This window comes from Cryptomeria japonica, chromosome 4 (assembly GCF_030272615.1).
Source record: "Cryptomeria japonica chromosome 4, Sugi_1.0, whole genome shotgun sequence".
NCBI lineage: Eukaryota > Viridiplantae > Streptophyta > Pinopsida > Cupressales > Cupressaceae > Cryptomeria > Cryptomeria japonica.
Genome location: NC_081408.1, coordinates 121,938,429 through 121,959,887, shown reverse-complemented (window position 1 = coordinate 121,959,887; position 21,459 = coordinate 121,938,429).

Below are 21,459 nucleotides of genomic sequence, written 5' to 3'. Positions count from 1 at the left end.
CAAGTGATAAGAACAAGGAGAAGAATTACACATCTTATAATGGTGATTATTTTCAAGAGATATGCCTTCCTAATGGAACAAATCCTCTCAAAGAAGGGACATGTACTTCACATGAGATCATTCCATGCTACTGGGCATATCATACTTGTTAATAACTGAAACCATAGAAGAGGTAAGTTTTCCAAGGGAATGAAGGCAAGAGAAGAACTGGATTATTCATTAAAGATGATCCCCTCCAAGCAAAGAGGAAAACTAAAGAATCATTATATGATCACATAAGAATAAATCTATGCAAGGAAGGAGATCTAATAATGAATAATGCACAAAGATAGAGATAAATCCATGGAAAGAAGAAGAAAAGTCAACTTCATATTGCTACCCCAAGGTGTTTAAAATTGAAATAGTACCACCACAAATGATAAGGAGCACCCAATTAAGTTGGATAGTTATGTCATAGGGTGAAGAGAAACATGAAGGGAAAAGAAGTGCTAAGGCACTATGTTTTTGCCAAGAAAGACAACTAGATCTATTGTAAGACAAATTGATGCAAGATCATATTGATTTTGAACCAATTTCTTAAATGCATGACATTTCCCAAGAGAATGTGAATATGGATCATGAAAAATACAATATTCTCACCTTTCACTTTCTTAAGATTGTTGTTTTGTTGTTTAGGAGGAAATGAAATGTTCTTATAATATTTCAATCTCCAATAGATTTTTGTGGCTAGTCTTTTGGGATGATAAATATGTTTTAATTCATTTTTCTGACATGGAGGAGAAGAATTATTATTAGAAGAAGGATCATTATCCATGATTCTAATTTTGTCATTGTCTATGCCTACTTGGATAGATTTTTAAAAATTAGGGAAATTATCAGCATTGTTATCGTGTGTTTGATGAAATGAGCAAAAATGGTGTTTTGAAGAAGAAGCATTCTTGCGGGCTCTTTTGATTTGTTCCCTTTGGAGATGATTTTGAAATTTTTGGAGCCTAAGGAGTTCATCCATGGGGAGAGGAGTCTCATTTACTAGGCCTTCTATAGTAGGTTGTGTGGGAGGGTTTATAGGGACATGAATTCCTTGTTCAAACTTTCCAAGTCCTTTTCCTCTAAAACCTTGTTTTGTTATTAAATGAAAGCCACAACTATAAGAATGTTGCAAATGAGTCTATAGGTGGGGAATAAGATCATGAATTTCTTATAAATCTGATGTGTAAGGAGGAATAAAAGGATTTGTAGATGAAGAAGGAATATCATGTGAAAGGATAGTCTTCTTTCCTTTATCAAGATTATCTTTTTTGGGAGATTGGGAATGAACATCTTTGTCATCTGAAGGATCATTTTTACTTATTTCTATATGAGGGGAAAGATCATGAATACAATGCATACCATCATCCTCTCTACATATATTTTGATGTTGAAGATAGGCCCTAGGAGAATAAAGAGGGTCTAAAGATGTAAGAATGTTAATAGTTTGATGTTGCCCCCCTTGCTCAAGGTTATCTGTATGAGAAGATGATGGGCCCATGTTGCTTTCCAATGCTTGTTCCATTTTAAAAAGATCATTGGCTGAAACATTATCTCTCATCTTATTACTAGGAGAAGCACCGGGATTAAGATCTCTAAGATTGGGATCTATAAAAGCCTTAAGGTTATTAACATACGAAATACATTTTGTTAATAAAATCACCATAATACAACACAAATGAAACATGAAATCCTTAAGATTAAATTAAAAAGGAAATGAACTTGAAATCCTAACAACACAATATGATGAAGTGTTATGAATGAAAAGAAGCAATAGGAAATGAAAGAAGCCATTATCCAACACATGATTGTAATAAATATATGTTAAAAACAATGTAATCATATGTGAAATAGAAAATAAATCTAGTCCATTGATTGCCATTGAAAGTCTCTTAATTAAAATCATAAAAAAGAAGATGTAAAATTAGGATCTTTTAATGAAAATTAGTTTAAAAGTTAAGAATGTTGAAAGTTGAATTTGTTTTCGACCTTAAGAGGTGTTAAAATTGATAAAGTACGCCAATTTCTTGGAATTAAGCAGAAAAATACAATTAATTTTGACTCCTAAAATTTGGGGAAAAAATCTAGGGACCAGGTGCAAAGTGTACCTGGTCCGACCAACTTTTTCTGAAAATTTTCGGGATTATTGAAATTATGATTTTATTGTAGAATAAAAAAAATAGGTCATTTGGAAATGTCTAGATGGGTCAAATTAGCAGTAAAAGGTTGAAATAGAATATTCTTAAAAATTAGGGGTTTTCTTTTTAACCACTTAATTTGCAGACTGAAAAGATAGATTTGAATTGCAATTTTGAAATAGAAATCAGATATGAAATAAGCAACTAAAATGCTACACTTCACAAGCTTAATTTCCTTGAAATGAAAAATTAAGGATTTTATACAATTAACCTCTAAAATTTGCAAAAAGATCAAACTTAAAAAATTCAAAAAACAATAAGGAATCAAAATTAAGATGTAAGATGTCGGGTTCACCAAAATGTAAAGTGGAAAATTGGATCCTAAAGGTTCCCACCTAGGAGAGAGAAAAGAAATCACGAGGATGATTTTGACTTGGGAGATACTTTACATTCAAAAGAGGGGCTTGAATCCACTAGATCCAAATCCAAGGGGAATAAGGATGTGAATGCAAAGTGGATTGTAAGGATTGGAATGAAATTTTCCCTCTTTTGTAAAGAGATATGTTGACTTGTTGACTATGCAGAAAATGAAGACAAAATTAGTAAAATAAGGAGCTACCGATTCGGGATCACTCTATAAGTTTGGATATGAGATATTTAGATTGATATAGATCCGCCCTATAAATTTGGAAAAATTCGTTGGGACTAGGTTGAAGTTTCACCTGGTCCTCCAAAAAATCCACGCATTGAAAAGGGCTTTTTCATCTCTGAAAATGAAGCCCAAACCTGCAATCAGTTGTGCACCTGCAACCTACACATAGAAAAGAAGGGAATATGGGTTGTGGATAGGGGTTTCCCTTAGTCAAACCCTGGTTGATGAATCAACCTTGAAAGAAAGTAATTGCAAATGCTTAAATGTGAATAATGGAAATGTATACCTTGTAGATTTGCAATTTGTCGATGATGTTTGCTTTGCTTCTTGAATGTAATCACTAGTGTTGCATGAAATGGTATGTAACATGGCAAAACTCTAATACACACATGGTTGCAAATGAATGTTGTAATTTTTCTCCAATGGATGAATGAAGAAAATAGATGAAGAACGAGATGTTTGAAGACTTGAACACTTGAATGCTTGACGACAATAATGAAGTCCTTCTCTTTAATTTCACTTATCTTCATTTGTTCTTGTATATCAAAAGGAGAGGACTAAATACCTTTTTATACTAGCCTAGGAGAATTAGTTTTCATCTCACCGAAGGTCGAAATAGAGAGATTTGAATCTTGAAGAGCAAACTAGGATCAAGGGTTGGATGGACCCATCTTAGGGCCACCTTAAGAGGGAGGATAGGGGCGCCACACCCCTGTCCAAGGGGGAAAGGGGTGCCACACCCCTTTCCCAAGGGAGACAGGGGTGCCACATCCCTATCCTGCCCTATTTTGTGGCCTAAACAGGGTCACAAGGTGATACTAGGGCTAAAACAGAAGGAAATTTGGAATGATGATGTAGAGAGGGGTCCCAATTGGATAGGAAGATGCGGTCGCAAAGGTGAGGGCCTAAAATGCGATCAAAACCGCAAGGGTTGCAATTTTATGATGCTATAGAAGTATCCAAAGAGATGAGTTTAATTAGATAGCCAAAAACTAGCAAACCGTACCACCATAAACCCAAAAACGTATAGGACGCAATCCACTCTGCAACTAACCTATCTGACTTAGATAAAAATTTAAGAACATAGATGGGAAACAAAAAGAAAAATATAGTAGAAGATGGATTTCAACTATAAAAAATGAATATGGCTATATACTAAACAAGAGATATTTGCAAAAATAGAGCATGTAAGTTGGAAAACTATCCTCGAGAATTGGATTCTTCCACACCTTTCGTAACTGTATTTTCCTCCTGATGACAGATATCACCAAAATTGATGCCAACATAGTTCTCCTCAGGAGACTTCCTTTGGAAGATATTAAGAAGTAGCTTTTACAGTCTTTCATGGTGAGGTTGATGAAGCATGAGGGGATGAAGTGCATAAAATAGTTTAGAAAAATGAAGTCACCTTAGATGGAGAGATGAGCTTCGAGAAAGTCCCTAACACACCCTAAAAAAACTTACAGTTATTGGAATCCAAAATAATATTCACTACATTATATAGATTGACATATTGGGGTTTCATTTCCAAAAAACTATGTGGGAATACCCCCAACATAGCCTTTCCCATTAAACAGGTGATATTTTCTAATAGCCTTCTCTAAACTCTCATAGAATACAATATCTTGCTTAATATATTTTGACTAGAAGTGAAGCAAGAACCCATAGTTTTCTAGGATATCAAAGGAATTGGATAAAAAAGAAGAGAGTACCCAAGAGGGCTAAAGGTGCCTTGGGGCCTTTGGATACACTAGTTCTTCTCTGATAATGGCAATGATTGCTTTCTACATTTTAAAACAATCCCAAGCAAAGATGTGCTTCAAGTGCTCCTATGTGAATGCTTCAGATGTTAGAAATTCCTAGCTAGAGATTTCAACAAAAATATTGTGATTGATGGATTTGTATTCCATGAAGAGTGGCAAGAGGGAAACAAAAAGAATGACTGAAATTGTGGAGCCAAAAAAAACCCAAGATTGCCTTAGAAAACTCCTTGCATTCTAGATTTCATGTCCAATGTGAGAGTGCAAGATCTCTCCACAACCAAACTAGAAAATATCCTAGATACTTGGAGAAAATATCATCTATAGAAGGGTTCATTTTTTTGGCTTCCTCATTGGAGGTAGGAAGTGACATGTAGTTAAAGGCTAGAGGTAGGCTTACATTATGAAAAAAAATGTTTGTCAAAAATAGCCAAAGAAAGTCCTGAAATGACAATGAGGGGGCCAAAGAAGAGCAAGAATCTTTATCCTTGAAGTAAATATAGAAAAATTGAGAGAGAAGTGAGGAAAGAGGAACTAATGGTAGAGAGGAGGAATTTTTGCAACTATTTAATCAACACTCTTTCCAAGGGGCATGCTAGAAGGCTGATTCTCGGGAAGAGTAATCAATCCTACTTCTTTTCCATGGAACAAATAAGGGGTTTTGAGGTTGATTCCTCACAAAACATAACAAAATACTCCTTAGATGGCATGCACCTAGATGTGAAATGCCCTGAATATTGCATATTAGCCTCCACAAGATGGGGATCCTCCTAGATGATCTACTGAAAAAATTCCCAAATTTAGATTGAATATGGAGAGCCTTGTGGAAGGGTCTGGACACATCTATCAACACACAAACTTGAACAATAAGGTGTGTGAACTCAAAGGGATGAAGGTCATTCTTTAGGAAAATAGCAACCTGATAATTTGCCAGCATATGGATAATATCATAGTCTATGTATTCTAGAGGAAGCGAAGGAAATATAATCTAGAAAGGTGCAAATCTGATCTGGCACTTCGATGGATCAAAATTAGGGGTCCAATGTGGGTGAAGAGACCATGCCCTTTAAAGAAGTTGGACTTAATCCTATGAGAAGAATCTTGGGCCAAATTATTTGAGAAAATAACAATGAAAAATCCCCCTCTATTGTCAATATAGAATACTTACAAAACTCCAAACCAAATCGACTAAATCTAGGATATAAGAACATCAATAGGAGTGAGATTCCATGTCTTACCTATGAGAGATTTGTTCTTTAGTTTTGCAATTTGGGGAGCCAATGACTCATCTAGAAATGCGACCCTGATAGGAGCTTCTCTATCCATTCTATCCACATTTTAAAGGGTTGGTATTTTCTACACCGAGATCAAGATTGGGGTTTTTTGGTGGACCCATTTCTTAATGATCATTCTTTGGTTCTCACAGTTTTAAGGACTCATGTTTTCCCTATGTAGTGCCCCTCCCTAATTCATCTCTTCTTTTTATGCATCGATAGACTATATGGCTTTGGCTTAGACTATTTTATGGTGCTTTTGATAGATGTTTATAGATATATCTATGACTTTGATACTTATAATTGATTGTAGACATAATATATTGACAACTAGCATTATGGCCTTATGTGGATGATTATGTATTTGGGGCTATATGACGGTGGACTCAGATTTGGAGATTTATATGTACTCATTATACATGTGAATCTTATATTTAATTATGGTGATGTGATGGTATTTTTCTATGTGCTAACCTCTGTTTATGGCTACATTGGATATGATGAAAATGATAGTACCTTCTTGTCATGATTGTTTGATATGCAGTTGTGTTAGGGATGATATCATACCACTCATTCATGAGCAAGATATGACATTTCAATTCCTTTTCACTTGTCTGATTATCTCATGTTATATGCTATATACATATGTTATTGTGTGTAAATTGGTGGTGACAAGTTTTCAGGTACCAGACATCGTCTCCACTTGGCGTCATAGGTCTGAGTGTGTCTTTGTCCCAATGGCAAGTTGATCGGAGGTGACATGAAATCCCACTCTAGACTCTAGGTTTAGTTGGTATCTTGGTTAGAGTTGTCTTGTGGTGTCATGTAGTATTTTAAGTTACCCTATGTTGGGTTGTTTTGAGGAGTTGAGATTATTGATTAAATTATTAATTAATTGACTTATATAGTTTACTAATGTTAAATTAAATTAATTGATGGCATTAATATTTAAATATTAATGTGTGATTATTATTATTTGGTTTAATGTTTATTTGAATATTTATTATTTGAGCCTTTTGGATTTATTATTTATTTATATTGTTTGTGGCTTTAATATTTATATGGGTTTTATGGTTTAATATTTAATTGGACATTTATATTTCATAGTGCCCATAGTTTATTTAATTTATGGGTTACTTATATTATTATCCATTTCCTTTTTACCATTTGGGTTAATAAAATACTATATACTCTACCTACCCTATTTTATTATGGGTTGTTAGATTGGAAGGTTTAAATAATATTATTTTACTATAGTTTGCCTCAATATTTAGTACGGTAGGTATGAAATTTAATATTTTTAGATTATTTTGATTGGTTGGAGATTTCACATACATTTGAATGAAATTTTATTTATTTGGCTTTTTGAGTTTTGTCGAGGGTTGTCTTGTTGGAGAAATTTTGCATTGTTGAGGATTCCAGATTTTGGCTTTGGGTTGGATTTGGAATTGGAGCTTGGATTTTTGGCTTGTGCTTCATCAAATTTATTGGCCTCTCCATAACTTCTAATACCAGGTTGGAGATTTACTCCTTTCGTATTTTTACTTTTGATAGGACTATCTATGAAAGATTGTTTGCGAGAGATTTTGGGTTTGATAAAGAATTAAATAATTAAATTTATGAATATATGGTGTGGACTATTGTATTCTTTGGTTATAATCTTCTGAAAATGCTTGTTGTGAATTCTTTGGTGTTTGGAGTTGTTGATGTTACTCTGGTTTTGTTGGTGTTGTTTTCATTTCTGCATTGTAACTCATTTCCTTAGTTTGTTGTCTTGCGAGAAATCCCCGCCTTGCCAATTATTTTTATTAGGAGCTTGGATGGAGAAATCTGTATGCATATTATTTTTAGTTTTAACTGTGTTGTTCTCTTTGAGCATCAATTTGTTTCAAGTATAGCTGAAAGTGAATATTGTACCTTGTCAATGGATCCTATGTATTGGCTGTTTTGGTTAATTCTATTTATTTTATGTCAATGTCTTATTTATGCCTTGTTTTATTTAGTCTGACCTTGGATTAAGTGTTTAATTTATTTAGGATAGAGTTGAGTATCAAGAGGATGTGAGGGAGCATTCACATTCACCTCAGAGGAGATTTGATGCATTACCAGATTAGGATGTGATTGTTGTAAGTCAGATGAGGGACTTTGTGTCATTCTCCGTAGCATGGGGGTGGTTCCTTACAGTTCCATGGTTGGGTGGTAAATGATGCCTTCTTCCATTGGTATGTTCTTCTCTTCGTTGGATGGTCGCATGCATGGAATATGGATTCTTATCTCTTCAGCTTGAGTTGATGTTATGTATTTGTGGATTAGTGACAAGAAATAATTTATGTATCATGATAATATCATAATTGTAGTTTAGGGAATTATGTATCTTGAAGAAGAGAATATTGTATCATTGATGACATCATTATAACCATGTGTAGTAGGATATGTTGTAGTGCTCTTGCGAGATGTATTATGTATCTTGGATATGCACTTATTTTATAATTGATGGGTTATTATATGTTATTTGAAAAATAAGATGAACATTTTATGGCATTGGAATAAGATTTATATTGTAGTCTTGAATGAGTACTGCTATTTGGAAAGGAGAACATATTATGTATAGAATCATTATTTATAATTGTAATGGTTCTTGATTGGATGGAAATAAATGTTAGGAACACTTGGATTTGGTGTATTAAAATGAACCCTAGCTAGAAATCAATGGAGGCAGTATTTATATAAAGGCTAATTAAGAAATGATTCATGTATTAAGACAAATAAATTAAAGGATATTTATAAATGAATGATATAATTGAGTTGTATGACACTGTTACTTTCTTGATGATAAGTTAAGTAATGACGTTGAGATACCTCGGGGAAAGATAGTCTAAGAGATGTTTTTATTTCTGCTTGCATATTTTATTCTTATGATCATGTTTTATATGGATTATGTACATGAATAGTAGATATTAAGAAAATGTAAATGATTATTGGGTTAGAGGTGTTGCATTGATTAATGTTTTTTGAAAAATTATCTCTATTTGCATGTTAGTTAGTTATATTTCTCTAGGATATTTTGGCAAGCATTACATCTAGTATCAAAGCCCATGTTCATACTCTGGGTACTCTGGTTTCATGTTTGAGCCCATTGTGCATGTCAGTAGAGTAGTTTGGTGTTCCTTTTTGCTAGTTGCTTTCTTTATAGTAGTAGTCTTAGATTTCTTCTTATAGATCTTTTGTGTCTCATCTACTCGAGATGCTTTGTAGAGGTACAAGTCTTGGGAGAGGTGGTCATCGTATGGGTACTCAAAGGAATCCTCATCTAGAGGTTTATAAAGACACTCACCAAGGGGAGGAGTATCAAGATCAACAAGGTGATGATGTACTTTCGCAGTTGGTTAATGTTCTTTAGGAGCTTCTTGGTCATTTGAGGCTGAGGCAGGAGGAGAATCAATATGAGGAATCTCATAATTTTGGTCATTGGGATAGAGTTGAGTATCATGAGTATATGAGGGAGTGTTCACATTTTGCCTCAAAGGAGAATTGATGTGGTACCAAATCAGGATATGATTGTTGCAGATCACATGAGGGATCTTCTTAGGACTCGTCCTCCCACTTTTGATGGATCTTGTAGTGGTTTGGAGACAAATACTTGGCTCTTGGATATGGGTAGGTTTTTTTCTATGCATCCATATATTAGTAACACCAAGGCTAGGTGTGTTATCATGAATCTTCACGATTTCGCTTCTACTTGGTGGTGGATGGAGTAGAAGTTGCACTTGGACATTGTGACAATTTCTTGGAAGTTGTTTCTAGAGAAGTTTCGTGCTCATTTCTTATCGGATCTTTGGAGGAAGAGGAAGGCAGATGAACTCCATGACTTGAGGAAGTTGATCATGATAGTGGAGAAATATGAGTGTAAGTTCTTTGAGCTTAACTAGTACACAAGGATCAAAGAAGATGAGGCTATGTTGGTGCAACATTTTGTTGGAGCTCTTGATGATCATATTAGTGGAGGAGTTTAGAGTTTTGAACCTGACTATGGAGGTAGCTGCAGAGAAGGCATGCTTGGTTGAGGAGAATTTGGCTTTATTTTGGAGGCACATTGGGTGTGTAGACTATTAGTACCCTAGCTTCAGGATCAGTTGTGAGAGGTGCACAACTGCAAACATCAAGATTTTCTAGGAGTTACCCTCCCTCATTCAAGGGTGGAGAATTTCAACAAGAGAAGAGTTATCAGAGTTAGAGTTATGCTTGTAGATATAGATCATAGGCAATTATAGAGCATAGTAGGAAACATTCTATTCACTTCTAGGCCTCTTAGCTAGTGTAGATTTCTTCGCACAACTCTAATAGAGGCAGTTTCTAGCAGTCCAATGCACTTTCAGGTAGTCATGGTTTAGTAGAGGAGGTTGTTTCACTTGTGGCCAGTAGGGTCATATTGTATTGAATTATCCTCAAAGATCTACTTAGATGTCTATTTAGATGCTAGTAGCATCAGAGCCCATGGTAGATGATGTAGGGAGATCTCATCATGTATTTGCAACAATTTATAACCATTAGCTAAGCATTAGGGTACAATCGTGGAGACTTCAAGTGAGATAAGTGGTAGTTATTGCTCAATATTATTTGATTTAGGTGCTTGAAATTCTTCCGTTTCTCCATCTTTAGTAGAGCAATATGAGCTCGCAGTGACAAAGCAAGATGATAGGTGGAAGATTGAATTAGCTACGAGATCTAAGGTGGCAGTGGATTCCCTTGTTCCTGGTTGTATGCTAGATTTGAGAGTTTGTTCCATCATAGTGGATATTCATGTTCTTTCTTTGGGGTTTTATGGAGTTGTCTTGGGTATGAATTAGCTTGAGGCTCATCAAGATAAGATTGATTTTTGTGGTAAGAGGGTCCAGTGTCTTCATGATAGATAGTGGGTGTCGAGCGACCTATTTCTCTTCACATGATTTCTGCTATGCAGTTGAAGTGATGTGCAAGGTAGGGTTTTTAGTTGTTTTCAATGAGGGTGAATGATTTGGATGAGGGAGAGAGTTGTGGTGATCTCTTTTCTCATCATCCTATCCTTTAGGAGTTCTCAGATGTATTTCCTAGTGAGATTCAAGGTTTTCCACCTAAGAGTGATATTTATTTTTAATTAGAACTTGTCCCTATAGTAGAGCCTATATCTAAGGCACCTTATCGAATAAATCCTCAAGAGTTGAGTGAGTTGTAGTCACAGTTGGAGGATTTGTTGGCTAAGGGATTCATTCATCCTAGTGTCTCTCTATGGGGAGCACCTGTGTTGTTTGTTAAGAAGAAGGATGGATCTCTTCACTTGTGCATAGATTATCAACAATTGAATAAGGTGATGGTGAAGAATTGTTACCCCTTGTTGAGGATTGATGACCTCTTTGATTAGATTAATGATGCTAAGGTCTTCTCTAAAATAGATCTTAAGTTAGGGTATCACCAGTTGAGGATCCATGACATAGATATTCATCGCACAATATTTTGCACTCGATATGGACATTCTGAGTTTATAATGGTTTAATTTGGGCTTACTAATGCACCTTAAGTATTCATGAGTTTGATGAATGGAGTATTCATGACTTATCTTGATAGATTTGTGCTTGTGTTCCTTGATATATTGGTATATTCGAGGTCCGTATAGGAGCATATGAGGCAAGTGTTGCAGTGTCTTCATTAGAGTTAGTTGTATGCCAATATGGCTAAGTGTGAGTTCTTTCAGACTGAGGTTAAGTACCTTGGCCATATCATTTTAGGAGAGAGTATCTCTGTCGATCCCTCTAAGATTTAGGCAGTTGTGGAGTGGGCAGTACCCACTAATGTGGGTGAGGTTCATAGTTTTATGGGCCTTGTGGGTTATTATCGTTGGTTTGTTTGGGAATTTTTTAAGATTACTCATCCCATCACTTCTCTTCAGAGGAAAGGGAAGAAGTTTGGTTAGATCGGTATGGGTTCAATTTCCAGATTCTCAAGGAGCATTTGACTAGTGTGCCTATTTTAGTAGTGCCAGATCCTTTAGGTGATTTTGTGGTGTGCACAAATGCTTCTTTGGAGTGTTTAGGAGTAGTTATTATGAAAGATGGTCGTGTGATAGCTTATGAGTCACATAAACTTAAAGGTCATTTGTTGAATTATCCCACTCATGATTTAGAGTTAGCGACAACTGTTCATGCTTTTGTGAGATGGAGGCATTTTCTAGTTGGGCATCGATTCAAGTTGCATAGTGATCATTGGAGTTTGTAGTATATCTTCACATGGTTGAACCTAAATGCTAGGCAACATTATTGGATGGAGTTCCTATGTGAGTATGATTGTGAGATGAAGTATATCTAGGGTAAGGAGAATGTGGTGGTAGATGCATTGAGTTGCACGAGGCATGAGGTTTTGATGATGACACTCAACATGCATTTGAGGAGTCAGATTCTTAATACACTTTCTTTGGATGCTTGGTACAAGGAGGTTGGTGTGGAGATTGCTTCAGATAGAGCCCTTGAGGGGAGATTTTTAGGCTATGCATTGGAGTCAGATTGTCTTCCTCACCATTTTGGATGTATTTCTATTCCACCTTCAAATGGACTTCGTGTTTTTCTCTTATCAGAGGCACATCGTGCACCGTACTCAATATGTCAAAGTGTTAAGAAGATGCACACATATCTTTGTTTGTTGTACCATTGGGCTGGTATGAGGCATGATATAGAATATTTTGTGTCTCATTGCTTAAAGTGTTAGCATGTGAAGGAAAAGAATCATTATCTCATAGGTTTATTGTAATTGAACTTGATACCATATTGGAAATGGGATATCATATCGATGGATTTATTTGTTTGGTTTTCCAATGTCTTCTCGTCATCATGATGCTATCATGTTAACTATTGATAGGTTGACCAAGGTGGCACACTTCCCTCTGATCTAATATGTCTATATTGCGATGACAATGGCATGAGTTTTCATGGAGAATGTAGTGAGATTGCATGGTATTCCTCATCAGATTATATCAGATCAGGATCTAGTATTCACTTAGGGACTCAGTTGAACTTCAATCAACATATCATCTCAAGATAGATGGTTAGATTGAAAGAGTTAATCAGGTTTTAGAAGATATGCTATGGATGTATGTTATGGATCAAAAATATTGATGGGAGGATTATCTCTATTTAGTGGAGTTTGATTATAATAATGGATATCACAGTTCGATTGATACCTCTCCTTTTCAGGATTTGTATGGGTGATCATTTCGTACACCTTTAAATTGGGATTGTTTGGAGGATAGAGTGCATCTAAGTTCAGAGATGTTGCAAGATATGCAACCAAAGGTGACTCTTATTCGAGAGCATTTGATGGTAGCACAAGACAAGCAAAAGAAGTATGCAGATTCTCATCGCATGGATCGACAATTTTTTAGTGGGTGACAAGGTGTTTTTGAGGGTTTATCTATTGTCACAATAAGCTATACCATGTGATGATCAAACTTGTGAAACATGGAAACAACCTCACAAATATAGGACTTGCAAAAGTGAGGTTGAGTATCTCGAGAAGGTTGGCTTCCTTTCCAATCCAAGTGCAAGTGTTGCACTAACCCAACACTGAAATATCTATTCTACTAGTCTGACAAGGAAAAGGGAGAAAGAAGGGATTCTTGAAAGAGGAAAGAAGGTTCACACCTAGATTTAATTTTGATCTTCCTACTTATAACTACACATAAAATCAACAAAACCCACCCAAATAATACACAAGATTCTATCTAAATCAGTTATCTGAGAAAAGATGAAGGTTAGGGTTCTTATGAGACACAAAGGGAGCTGACAATTAGCTCACAAATTGCATTCAAATATGAATTCAACACAATCAACTATGATTGAGAAAACTAAAAGAGATGCATTCATAAAAGAAGTTGATATTTCACATAGACTTGAAAGAACTAAATCTAGGTAAAACAGACAAGCTTTATTAATGTAGGGAAAATCAATTTTTATAGGTCATAGAGAACAAGAATTCGTATGACAGAAAAAGAAAAATATCCTTTTGAAAGATACAAAAATTGCCTTTATAGCTGAGGCATAACTCAAAATTAAACCTAGTTGGAAACCCTAACCCTCCTAGGGTTAGGTTACAAAATATCTGCAATAGGGAAGATAAGATTAGATTGAATGATCTGATGAATTGTTGAATATCCTCTGCAAGTGGTCCTTCATCTCTGGAAAGAGGCAAAAAAGGGGTGCAAGAGAAGATGTCTCTACAATATATGCATTATGGTAGCACAGTCAGGGAAAGAAAGTCTCCATTCTGCATTGAATGGGAATGGGTGACATCTAGAAATGGCTTGCAGAACTCACTCTTCAAGTAATGGTAAGAAAATCTAGTGGTTGGATGGAATCAGGTTGAGAACTAGGCACCAACCCACCCAAAAGAATTTTCTCAACCACTGGGTTGACAACTACCTGTGCAAACGGATCTAAATTCTAATATGCTCCTCCAATTTTAATTTGGGCCATTGGATCTACCATCTCATGCAAAGATGGACATGAGAGATGACATCAAAAGTTCCTAGAAAGTGTTCAACAAGAAAAAGGTTTTGACAAGATAAAAAAAGGTTCTTTGTCATCCCCAAAACTTTGGCTGTAAAGGCCTTCACAATTCGCAAGTTGGGCCCAACATAGTCTCATGCGTCGGCAAGACAAACTGCTTTTGCAAGAACCAAAAATCATTGTGTCATTGAGGAAATGCTAATCCAAGAAGGCCTTTGTCATGTGAAGCCCATTCTTCCCACATTTTTTGAGACTAGGCACTTTAGTAAGACCGAAAGTGCATCTTGTAGCTTGGAAAGTTAGGCTAAAAAAACCTTTGCCACTCAAGGCCCACCACATTTGTTGCTATTATTTACCTGCGAGCTCCCTTAGAACCTTTGAAAATTGATGTGGGGTAGAAGGATGACTTTTTCTTTGTCTGTTCTTACCTCGCATGGCCCAAATGCTTCCCCAAAATCCCTTGTAGGATGGCAGGAAAGATCATTTTTCACTTTTCCTTTCTTTGTTTTATTTCCCCACAAGCATCTTTTAGGCACATTGAAATGACTACAGGGTGGTGGGGAAACCTATTTCTCATCACCCCTTTAAGTAAAAATCCATGGCCGCAGATGCGCGATGTAGCAAGCTGGGTCCACTTTCTCTTTTGTTGTGAGATAATGATGTCCTTTTTGTAACTAAGCCCCATGGATGACATGGCATGGAGGTCCCACCTCACTTAGAGTTTGGCAAGACATGGCGTTTCAGCCAGACACCCTTTTCCCTCTTATCGCCATTGAAAAACTTACTGAAAAGGATCCTCTTATTGCAAAACAGGTCAGCTCCAACCATCGCTTATCGTGTTGTCGCACAAAAATGGAAGATAAGAATAGGGAACATAAGTGGAAGGTTCCTTTTCAATGTGAAAAAGCGATAACAAATTTTTCCAGCCAATAGTGGGTGAAAAGGGGTTGGTCTTATTGAACACAAATGGACACTGAGAGGGGGGAGGATGAATCAATGTATTTTAAAAATTTAAGTTTAGTGTATAGATCTTAGGAATGTAATGCAAACATAGACATGCACACACAAGAGCACATCACATAACATCAGATATATGAAGAAAATCCAATGTGGGAAAAACCTCAGTGATAATAGCTTCTAGAGTCTATTACTCCAATCCAGCCTCACAATGAAGAACATATTACAATAAGTTTTAGGGCACCAACCCAAGGAGCACCATCCATTGATATTTTGAGCAACAAATCAAGGAGCACGAACCCCTATTTTTATGAGATACAAGTCAAAGGAGCAGCTACCCCTTCTTTGAGCACCCACTCAGAGATTACAGTAAATATGGATTCAATTAAAAATTAGACACCTTGCTACAAATAAATTTTTGTAGCACCTTACTGATTACCCTTTTTATTTCTTCTCTCTGCTCACTACACCTTGTTTTACTCTGCTCTCCTTCTGCTTCTCTATCTTTTCCTACTCAACTTCTTGCTACCTCTACTAGTCTTTTCTTTTTGCACTCTGTTTGCTGCTCTTTTCTTCTTTCCGTCTCTAATTCTGCAACAACTCACAACTCACACTATCTATTCTCTCTATTTATCTTGCTTCACCAGCTACCACTTCACAGTTCTCAATCATTACTTTTCTTAGCACTAACACCCACTATCTATTCAGCAACAATACTAGCCAACAATACCCTCTCTACAATACATCATGTCTATCTTTGTCTCTACAAAGACATATACCTTAGTCCAATTGCATTTACTACTCTGGTCTATTAGTTTTTCACCAAAGAATGTTTTTCACTCCAAATTAGCATTTTAAAAATGATTCATTATCTGTGTAAGGATCTGGTCAGTAGCAGATTGGATTTTCTCTCGTGAATAGACTATTTGTATTAAATGATTCTTCTTTGGTTTCCTAGATGTTCTTTGTACTAGGTTACTATTTTTAGCAATCTAAATCTACCTCATAGATCTGATTCTTCCATTTTTGATCACCTCGAGCCCAACAACTAGCTGCAATAGGTTTGCCATTAATGTCTTCTTCATCCTTTGTCGACCTACCTAGAAAAGATCAACAACTATCTCTATCAAATACACTCTTTGTATATCTGATTTGTTCTACCCACCAGGGAGCCACATGTCTTCTCGTTCTTCGTCCAAGTTAGATGGTCATAGTCGGTCAGAATCCATGTGGACAATCAGGCTACACAAATCGGTCAATTTTTGTGTTGTGACTAACCTTCGTGTTATGTAGATGTATTGGTTTTACCAACTCTGTCATTTGAAGTTTTCTACCCTCATTTTTCTCACCATAGTTATCCCAAAGTTGGTTTCTCAAAGCTCCATCGGTATAGTTTTAACTATTGGGTTGACTTCTTGCGTCTACTCTACCTTCAAAACCTATCACAATGACCATTTGATGTCTTTGGTTCCTTTCATCGGCATGAGTTATTCTGATTAGAAAGTCACCTTTGATTTCCCTTATTGCCATAGGCTATCTCAACGCACAATCTCCATGTTGACTGACCTTATCAGCATAGGTTACCCCGAACTGAAAGACTTCAATCCAAAATGAACACTCATCGGAGTAGGCATAACTATTAGCATAGAAAGATCATGCTAGATTGACCAAACAAGTTCTTCTGATGCCATAGTGTTAGCCTCCCTTTATCGACATAGCTATCCTGAAAGCTCAACTTTGTGGTGAAAAACTTCATCGGCATAAGGTATACTCATAAGCGAATGTCAAGATAGTTTGGTTTATTGACATAGAGGAAATTAGTCATCCCACCTTTAGTAGCTATTCTGAAAGAAACCCTTAATCTCTCGGTCAACATAGGCTATTCTGATACAATGAAATCCAAGTAATTAGTTCTATTAGTATAACACAAACCTGTTACTCCACCTTTATCATCTATTTTGATGTGTAGCTCACTTTGTTATTCGGCATAGCTATCACGATCTAACAGAACACAACAGAAACTCCACACAACCTGGAATCGACCTAGCGATTCCGATACGACCACCTTAGAAGTTATCACTTGCACATCACTTGATCAGTATAGGTTATTTTGATATCAACATTTCAGCAGCACAACACTTGATCACTATAGGTTATCCTGATCTGATCACTTGTGCAACTTGCAACACTTCTTCTCTGCATCCTCAAGGCATCCCTACAACACTTGTTGACATCAATGAAAATAATGCCAACAATCTCCACCTTTGACATTGATGTCAACACACTCAGCAACACACACAAGCATCTCTTTCTCCCCCTTTGACAACAATGGCAAAGGTACTTGCATACGACCTACCATAAAAGCCTATCCACTTCTTCTCCCCTTGTAGTCATTTAGCCTATAGACATTTAGCCTGGACAATGCCTATCAGATGATGTTTTATGTAGATTCCACTAGATGAACCATTATTATAATATAAAAAACAACTTTGATGCTTCTCACAAAAAAAAAATTCAGAACTTCCCCTGAGACAAACATGAGGTTCAAGGATGAAAAGTAGTAAAACAACAAGCTCCCCCTGAATCATAGACCCCATAAATAAGTTTAAGTACTAAAGGAAGGTGGGACAACACCCAACTTCTATCTTAGATACTCAAATGTATCCTTTGGAAGAGGCTTTGTGAAAATGTCAGCAACTAGTTCACTTGTGGGAACATATTCAACCTTTATCTCCTTCTCTGCAACCTTCTCCTTGAGAAAATGGTACTTAATTACTATATGTTTTGTCCTTGAGTGCATAATAAGGTTCTTGGAGATGTTAATAGAACTTGAGTTGTCACACATAATAGCAATAGGATTTTAAAATTATACCTGAATATCCTTTAAAGTCTATTTCATCCACAAAACTTGTGAGCAACATGTGGAAACCACTATATACTCTACTTCAATTGTGGATAGAGAGATAAAATCTTGCTTCTTGCTATGTCATGAGACCAATCTGCCACCAAGGAAGAAAGCTCCACCATTGGTACTCTTTTTGTCATCTACGCAACTTGCCCAATCAACATCTAATAAAGGCTTGTAAAGTGAGATCTCCTTTCTTTGGATACCACAAGCCATAGCTAAGTGTTCCCTATAGACACTTGAAGATTCTTCTAACAACATTCACATGTGATTTCTTTGGAGTATCTTTCAATATAGCTACCATTAACACTACTTGCACAATATTAGGCCTTGAAGCTATGAGATACAATAGTCTGCCAATCATGGATCTATACAAGGTCTGATCTACACTAGGTGACTCATCATCCTTGCTTTATTTGCATCCTGTCACCATGGGAGTACTAACTAGTTTTCTAGTCCTCCATTTGAAACTTTTTCTACCTGCCCTTTTCATACTTGGTTTGTGATATAAATATTCCTTTATCTAACTGAGAAATTTGCAAACCAAGGAAATATGACATCTCTAAAAGCATTGACATCTCAAACTCGGACTGCATTTGATCAACAAAGTCTTTGCATAGAATATCCTTGTTGCCTCCAAAAATGATGTCATCTACATACACCACAACAATGATCATGTGGTCTCCATCCACCTTAATTTATAGGTTGTGGTCAACATTTCCCTTTTTTAAACCTTCTTGATGGAGGTACTTATCCAGCCTAGAATACCATGCTCTAGATGCCTACTTTAGACCATATAAAGCTTTTCTCAATCTGCACATAAAGTTCTCATCTTCATGTAGCTGAAATCCTTCAGGTTGCTCAATATAGACCTCTTCTTCAACATTGCCATTCAAGAATGCATATTTGGCATTCATTTGATATACTTTATATCCTTTATGGGCCGAGAATGCCAAGAACATCCTTATATCTTCAAGCCTTGCAACTGGTGCAAATATTTCTTCAAAATATATGCCCTCTACCTAAGCATACCCCTTGCATACAAGTCTTGCCTTGTTTCTTATTACATTGCCTTATTCATTAATCTTGTTCCCATAGACCCATTTAGTGCCAATAACATTCTTGTCTACTAGCCTAGGAAGCAAATCCCATGTTTTATTCTTTTCAATTTGCAACAACTCTTCTTCCATAGCCTTCATCCACTTCTCACTTTTGCTGGCTTCATCATATGTTTTGGGTTCCATCTTAGTCATAAGGCAAAAATTTACTTGTTCATTATTTCTTGAAAGTCGTCTTCTAGTTTGTACCCCCTCATTTTTGTTTCCTATGATCTCCTCTTCAGGGTGATTGTTTTACACATATCTATTTGGATTCTTGTTGGGTACTTCTTCTTGTTCACTTTCAGATTGCTCTTCATATTAAACATTTGACTCTTCAATCTGATTTATTATGTTTTTTTTTCCTTTATGTAGATCTTCATCCACTCTTACATGTACACTCTCAATCACCTTCTTCAGCCTCTTGTTGAAACATTTATAGGCCTTTCTATGAGTTGAGTACCCCAAGAAGATACCTTCATCACTTCTTGAGCCCAAGCTTCCTAATCTATCAACATCTCTTTTGATGAAGCATTTGCTGCCAAACACCTTGAAGTACTTAACTGAGGGTTTTCTATCAAACCACAGTTCATAAGGTGTCATATTGTTGTTCACCCTTAATTTTACTCTATTTAGTGTATATATAGCATTGTGAGCTACCTCTTTCCAATAGACATTAGGCATATTTGCTTCAATTAACATTGTCCTTGCCATTTCCTTTATTGTTTTACTTTTCCTTTCCACAACACCATTTTGTTGTGGTGTCCTAGGAGCTTAATATTGTCTTTTGATTCCATGCCTTTCACAATAATCTTCAAATTCATTTGATGTGAATTCACTTCCATGGTCTGATCTTAAACACTTAAGCTTGTATCCACTTTCTTTCTCAACCATCTTCATGAAGATTTGAATCTTTCAAAAGATTGTGATTTGACTTGCAGGAAGATGACCCATGTCATTCTTGAAAAATCATCTATGAGGAGCATGAAATATCTTTCTCCATTTAGAGCTCTTGTTATTGTGGGGCCACACAAATCTGTATGCACAAGTTCTAAAGGCCTCGTGGTAGAATATTCTTTTATTTTAAAGCTGACCATGGTTTGTTTTCCTCTTTGACATTCATCACAAAAGGTGCTTGCTGGCTTAATAATTCGACGTATGTGTCTTATATACCCTTTCTTTCTTACCCTAACAAGGTTATCAAAATTAATGTGGCCTAGTCTTCTATGCCATAACCAGCTCTCATCAACTTGTACTATCATACATTGAGACTCAAAGCATTCCTTAAGATTATATACATTGGCATATGTACTTTTGCCTTCAACAACAAACTGTCCATTGCTTTCCTTTCTAATTTCAAATTCTTTGGAGTCAAAAGTAAATCTATATCCTTTGTCACACATTTGACTCACACTCTGCAAATTATGTTTTAGACCTTCCACATAGTATACATCATGAGCTTTTAATTTTCCATCTATGCTAAGAGTACCTTTTCCTTTGATTTTGATTGATGAGTTGTCTCCGAATTTCACTGAGCCACCATTCCAATCTTCCAATTTATTGAATTTCTTCTTATCTCCAGTCATGTGATTGGAGCAGCCACTGTCTACTACCCATAAGATTTTCTTTTCAGCATGTAGAGCAGTTTTAACAATCAAACTTGACTCAATTTTGTCATTTTCCTTTTCTACCCATACTTGATTTGATTCCTGCTTCTTCTTTACTATCACATTTTGATCTAATTTGGTCTTTGGTTCCAAAGGTGACATTTTCTTCTTTTATTTGGCATCTCTAAACTTACAATGTTTTGCAATGTGGCCCATGTTTTGACATAGATAGCATTTTACATTCACATTGAATGATTAATTTAAAAAGCTATTGTAGTGTTGAGATATGTTTTTCCTACATTGATAACTCCTATGACCATACCCATTACAACGATAACAAGTGACATTCATATCCCTAAGTGCTACAAATGGATTTTTACTTTAAAAAATAGGAGGAGACCTATGCATTAATCTACAATCAACAATTTTATGACCATATGTATTACATCGGCCTAGCAATTCCCATATGACCACTTGAGCAGTTATCACCTGCACATCACTTGATCGGTAT